Source organism: Triticum urartu, chromosome 4A (assembly GCF_056163025.1).
Source record: "Triticum urartu cultivar PI428250 chromosome 4A, HENAU_Tu73, whole genome shotgun sequence".
In the NCBI taxonomy this organism is placed as follows: domain Eukaryota; kingdom Viridiplantae; phylum Streptophyta; class Magnoliopsida; order Poales; family Poaceae; genus Triticum; species Triticum urartu.
The window spans coordinates 356,917,928-356,925,364 of NC_141876.1; positions in this window are offsets into that span (position 1 = coordinate 356,917,928).

The following is a 7,437-nucleotide window of genomic DNA, read 5'->3' on the forward strand; positions in this document are numbered from 1 at the left end:
AACTATCTCCAAACATAGCTCACGAAGATTTTCGGCTAACTCCCTTGGTAAATCTCCCGTCATTAGAGTGTTGACATGGCTTTTACGGCTCAATGCGTCAGCTACTACGTTAGCCTTTCCGGGATGATAATGCAATCTCATATCATAATCCTTGATGAGCTCCAACCATCTCCTTTGCCTAAGATTCAACTACATCTGCGTGAAAATATACTTCAAACTCTTGTGATCTGTGTACACCTCACAAAGATTTCCAATGAGAAAGTGTCTCCAAGTCTTCAATGCATGCACTACGGCTGCTAACTCCAAATCATGCGTGTCATAATTTAACTCATGAGGCTTAAGCTGTCGAGAGGCATATGAAACCACTCTTCCTTCCTGCATAAGCACTGCTCCAAGTCCTCGACGTGAAGCGCCGCAATACACCTCAAAATCCTTGGTCTGATCTGGCAAAATCAACAATGGTGATGTAACCAAACGTTTCTTCAACTCCTGGAAACTGGCCTCACATTCCTCGGTCCATATGAACTTGGTATCCTTCTTCAACAACTCCATCATAGGCTTCGCAATCTTCGAGAAATTTTCAATGAATCTCCGGTAGTATCCTGCGAGTCCAAGAAAACTCCGGATCTCTCCAACTGTTGTTGGCGCTTCCCAATTTGTCACAGTGTCAACCTTAGTGGGATCTACTGCTATACCTTCTCCGGATATAACGTGTCCGAGAAATCCAACTTCCTTCAACCAAAACTCACATTTGCTAAATTTGGCATATAACTGATGTTCTCTGAGCTTACCAAGTACCAAACACAAATGCTCCTTATGCTCCTCTTCATTTTTCGAGTAAACCATGATATCATCAATGAACACTACGACGAACTTATCCAAAAACTCCATAAACACTGTGTTCATCATGTTCATAAAATATGCAGGTGCGTTAGTCAGACCAAATGACATAACGGTATACTCGTACAACCCATACCTAGTGGTAAAAGCCGTCTTAGGTATATCCTATTCTCGAATCTTCAACTGATGGTATCCTAATCGCAGATCGATCTTGGAAAATACCTTAGCTCCTTGCAATCGATCAAACAGATCATTGATCATCGTTAGTGGGTACTTGTTCTTGATGGTTACTTCATTCAATCCTCGATAATCAACAACCATCCTTAACAATCCACCCTTCTTCTCCACTAGAAGTACCGGCGATCCCCAAGGCGAAGAACTTGGGCGGATATATCCTTTATCCAGTAACTCCATAATCTACTTCTTAATCTCTTCCTAATCCTTTGCGGACATCCTATATGGTCTCTTAGATATTGGCCCTGTGCCTGGCAAAAGCTCAATCAAAAACTCAATATCTCTATCCAGTGGCATGCCTGGCAACTCTTCTGGAAATACATCAGGGAAATCCTTCACTACTGGTACTTCCTCCTGCACAACTCCTGTTAACGAATTTACTTGAGTCCATTTAGGCACATGCCGGGACACATACTTGATCCTTCTCCCTCCTGGGGTGGTAAGCAAAATTTACTTATTGGCGCAATCGATGTTTCCTCCATACATCGACAGCCAATCCATACCCAGAATTATATCCAAACCTTGTGATTCCAATATGATCAAATCCGAGGGAAACACATGCCTACCTATACACAATGGCACTTGAAAACATCCCTTACTAGCCATATACTCCTCTCCTGGTGAGCTTACTAACATAGGTGTTCTACGAACTTTGGTGGGCAGGTTATACTTATCCACGAATCCCCTTGATATGTATGAATGCGATGCAGTATCGAAAAGAACGAGTGCAGTAAATGACTTAACCAAAAACTTACCTATTACTGCATCAGGCTGGGCTTCAACCTCCTCCACGTTTACGTGGTTCACCTGTCCCCTATTAAAAGGGTTCGGCTTCTTCCTAGAGCTTCCATTTCCATTTCCATTCTGAGATTCAGGACATTCATTGGCAAAATGTCCGGTCTTCTCACACTTAAAACAAGTGACTTGGCTCAGGTCTCTCTTGGCTGGGGTTGATGGGTTTGTACGGTTCTGGCCGTTGCTTCGTCCATTCCCATTACCATTCTTGGTGTCATTATGATTATGCGAGCTACCTCCTCCATGGGTATGCTAAAAATGTCCTCCCGGTCTAGGGGTAAAACGTGGCTTTTGCTGAGCTCCTGAATTGTACTTTCCTTGGCCATACTTCCTCTTGCGATTCTCCATCTGCTGCTGCTTCCCTTCAATCATGAGAGCACGATCTACCAACTCCTGGTAGTTGGTGAAGGTTGCTACCATAAACTGCATGCTCAACTCATCATTCAGTCCTTCCAGAAACTTCTCCTGCTTAGCTGCATCTGTAGCAACATCATCTGGAGCATAACATTCTAGCTTACTAAAGTCCTCCACATACTGGCCAACTGTCCGTCCTCCTTGGCGTAAGTTGTGAAACTCACGCTTCTTCATGGACATAGCTCCTGCTGAAACATGGGCAGTACGGAAAGCCTGCTAGAACTAGTCCCATGTGATAGTGTCGATAGGGAAAGTGGCGGTGAAATTCTCCCACCATGGTGATGCGGGTCCTTCAAGCTGATGTGCGGCAAACTTCACCTTTTCCGCATCTGTGCATCCTGCCGTGGTCAACTCCCTTGCTGTCTTGCGGAGCCAATCATTTGCTACTATAGGCTCGGTGCTACTGGAATACACCGGCGGATTCAGCCTAAGAAAACGGGCTAAGTGATCAACAGGTGGTGGTGGTGGTGGGTTGTTGTTGTTCCCCTGATTCTGATTCTGGACTAGCAACTGCATCAACGTGTTCTACTGCTGGATCAACTGAGTGAGCTCCGGTGGGAAGGTAAATCCGGGGTCAAGTCTCGGAGGCATCTGAGGGTTTAGAAAGGATGAGATTTAAGAATAGAGAGGGGTCTAGAGAGAAAACACTACCCATATGCACATGAGGCAAAAGCAAACAATTCACTTCATTCAATCAAACAAAGGCATACAATCAATCTAACTATCGCAAAAGTGCTCGGACTACTATATTTACATGGTGGACAACTACTACTGTTGGGGTGGTCTACTAGAAATATTCTTCGGTTGCAGACTCCATGATATTTGTTCCAGCTTCATCAACATAGTCATCATCGCTATCATCTGGATCCGATTCGGTGTCGTCGATGATGATGTAGTCTTCCGGGCGAATCTCCTTGGGTTCTTCGTCTTCTTCTACTGGTGTAGGGCCTCCCATGAATATTGCTAGATTCATTGTTAGGTCTGCATTCTTATCCACTAGTACTTCGATTTCCTCTTCATAATCTTCACGTGTAGCCTTGAGTTCTTCCTCCAGTTCCTTGATTCTTGTCCTCGCCTTCTTCAGATCTATCATGTCGGTGCACATATGGTTCTCCTGACGTTGAATGTGCTGGTTTAACTCTTGGATAAAAGCTTCAATTGATCTATCCTTCCTGGTGCTGATCATCTCCCAGTGCTCATCTCGGCGCCCACAAATCTGGTAGATAGTATCCTTGAGATCATTGCGGTAAACTTCTCCAATACGTCCCATGGTGATGTGAGCTGCCATGCTCTTTCCTAGACTCCAGGTTGGTGCATCAAACGAAAACTCTATGGGCTCAGTGACTGGCATGAACATCCTTCCTGGAACTTGAACTTGAATCATCCAGCGCTCCTCTTCAGGTAAAGTGGCGTTTTAGGTTCCGGTGAAGCTTGGTACTCGTATGTTCAGATATCTAGTGGCTTCCTTCAAGTGACGTCCAAAGGGTGTATCTTCATCCGGTTGCGCAAACTTGTTCCTTGCATCCGCCATCCTAAAAGAGTAGAAAAGATGAGGAGTCAAAATGAGAAGAGTGAGTAGTGATCTAGGGCTTTAGCTTAGTGGTCGTGTCCTACAGTCAGCGTGTGCTCTAATACCATCTTGTAGCGACCAGACCTCAAACGGTCGAATCTCTGTGCTCCGGTGTCATACCTGGATCAGTAATGTTGACACCACACAGTATTTGAAGGATTTATAACAGAGTAGCAATCACAAACTTATTACATCGAGTGTCTCAAAAGAGAGCTTATTAAAATAAACATGGCATAAGGCCATCTAATAACGATAACATCGGAAGGCTTGGAAGATAAGTGAGTCCATCAACTCCAACAGCATCACTGAGTATAGAACCACGACCTAAAGGCACCTTACTCGTCGTATGAAAAGTCTGCAACATGAACGTTCCAGCCCGAAACGGGTCAGCACATGGAATATGCTGGCAATGTAACACATAGAGAGCAATGAAGGAATAAGGCTATACTAGATGCATATTTGGCTGGTGGAAAGCTCTATGGTTACAATTTTGCGTAAAGCCAAGTTTTCCCTACTGCAAAACGGATGACCGAGACATAGTCTTTTAGAAGCGCTAGCACCATACGATCGGGTAGACCGTTACACCTATTGTCCCCTACATCTGCTAGTCTACCACTGAAAGAGTTCGCATAACTTAGTCAACTATGCTAGAGCCCATAATAGCTTGTGGCTGCACACGGAAGTTTCTAGTATGAATAATCTGATGATCCCTTTGAGCCTGGGTGGCGGTCCAAAAGAAAAATAGGCAATCGATGGAATACCCACGTGCCTCAATGCACCCAGATGTGTATTTAAGTTGCCACCTTAGATAAACCATTAATTTAACAAACTCACATCTATCATCGATACACTCACCCAATCCACGTCTACTAGCATAGCATGGCATAATAAGAAAACATAGAAGTAACTCCCAAAGGTTTGATAATAACAGTAATAGGTTCTACCTCATCTACTTCCCAAACCCACAATTTAATTAGATCCTAATCATGCAATGTGTGAGGATTGATCTAATGCAATAAAAACTGGGTAATAGGAAGTATGATCAAAGTGTTACTTGCCTTGCTGATGATCTGCAAAACCTAGCGATTCGAAGTAGCAAGCGGCGCACTCCGGGTACTCTATCGCAAACAAACAAGCATAAAATAAGTACTCAACTAATGCACAGGTAAAACTCAAATAAGAGATCTAACCAGAAAGTTCAACTTAAGAACTCCGGTTGGCAAAAAGAATCAAACCGAACGAAGCAACGAGAGACAAACGGCAAAAGAAGCAAGCTTCGTTTATTATTATGGATCTAGATCAAATTTTACAGAGGAAAAAACTTGTTTGAGTTGGTTAAACGGAAAGAGGGTTTCGAGACGAAACTCCAGGCGCTTGGATCGCCTGATTCTGATAAACGAGCGAAAAGTTATACCAGAACGAAAATCGGATCACGAATCGCGATCAGAAAAATCGCGGAACAAATCCGAGAAAAAGAAAAAAGGACGAACAGATTAACAAACGAACGTTCGTTATCTGGATCTAAACGAAGAACACGTTCGTTAAAACGAATGAACGAGGGAACGCTCGCTAGTTAACTAAACCAAAGAAAAAAACTAATCTATCTAATAAACGAATCTAAAAAAACTAAAAAAACTGGTGAAAACCAACGGTTTTCTGAAGAAAAAAAACGGCGGGCGGCGGCGGTTTGACCTCGTCGGCGGCGGTGGGGCGCCGGGCGGCGGGCGGCTGCAGCGGGCGGCGCGGCCTAGGGTTAGGGTTGGGGCAGCGGCTTGGGCTGCTCGGGCCCTCCGGGGCGCGCTGTATAAAGCCCCGGCCAGGGAGTCCTGGCCGGATACTGCCCGTAGGTCGGTTCGCGTTTTTTTAAATAAATAATTACGCTCAGAAAAGAAAAGGAATACTAAACGGACTCCAAAATTCCTGAAATAAATTTTCGCCGGCTTCTAAAATCAAGCCGCACAGGATGAACATTTATTTGGGGCCTAAATGAAATTTTGAAAAACGCGCATTTTTCCTCAATTCAAATAAAATAGCAAATAAAACCAAAATAAAATCTTATTTGATTTTATTTTTAAATCCTCAATATTTCTTTATTTTGGGAAATTCATTTTATTCCCTCTCTCATATTTTTATAATAGAAATAATTGAAGATAAAATAAATAAAATCTAATGATCCTATTTTCAAAATTTGAGAAAACTCAAATATGAAAATAACGAAATCCCCAACTCTCTCCGAGGGTCCTTGAGTTGCGTGAAATTTCTAGGATCAACCAAAATGCAATAAAATATGATATGCAATGATGATCTATTGTATAACATTCCAAATAGAAAATTTGGGATGTTACAGCGAGGGTGTGGCGAGGGGGGAGTGGATCTGGCGAGGGAGGGACGAAGGGATCGGACGACTCGCTATAGGGGGGAAGATTACTAATGGCGCACCCCCTGGCGGTGCGCCATTAGAATGTTTTTTATAGCAATGGTGCACCCCCGGGACGGTGCGCCATAAGTAATCTTTTTTTAGATATCAATGGCGCACCAGCCAGCGGTGCGCCATAAGTAATTTTTTTTGTTGCATCTAATATTTTTTTAGAAAATGAATATGAATATGAAACAGTAATAATTTTATATAAACAGTAATAATTTTTTAAAATATATCATCAAATTTGTTATTTGAAAATATTTATGAATATTTGAAAATATCATCAAATTTGTTATTTGAAAATATAATTAAATTTGTTTTTTTGGATTTTTAGTTGCATTCATTTTGTGACGGTGGAGCGGGGGAGGGTGCTGGGGGTCATCGGCGACGGTGGAGCGGGGCAGGGTGCGGGGGGTGCTCGGCGGCGAGGTGGATCTGGCGAGGGGGGATAGCGATCGAGATGGAGGGGGATCAAGATCGAGTGTCCTCATGAATATTCAATATTTTTTCATATTGAATATGAAAAAATATCATCAAATTTGAAAAACTATTCATGAATTCAAAAAGTGCCCATGAAATTTAAAAATATTCATGAGTTCAAAAAGTGCCCATGAAATACAATCAAGAAATGAAGGCTACAATTAAATACAATCGATCTTAGCTAGCTATCTTTTCACAATCTTCTTGCCCTTCTTTTTCGCAAATGGAGTTCTTCTGTGGAACGGACGTCCTTTAGGTAGGGTGGTCCTGCTTCTTCTTGTGGTGTATGCTGCTACTTCATCGTCATCGTCATGTTCCATCTTCGGGTCGCCGTACTTGTCGAAGTCTTGCTCATTTGCGACTCCATCCATTCCGATGATCTTCCTTTTTTCTCTCCTCACGACAACACGACTCGGCTTTGATGGGTCGGTAATGAAGAAGCATTGGTCCACTTGGGAAGCCAGTACCCATGGCTCATTTTTCGCGGTGACGTTTGCGCCCACGGTGTTGGATTTGGCTTCGGGTATAACCATGGTGGTGAAATACCGGTCTTCTTTTAGGATGCTCTTGGCCCATCTGACACGGAATATCGGGACCTTCTCTCCAGCTAGCTCAACTCCTAGATCTCCTCGATCCTTCCGTAATATCTGTCCTTGTCGTTACTGGTGTAGGATTCCATCATTAC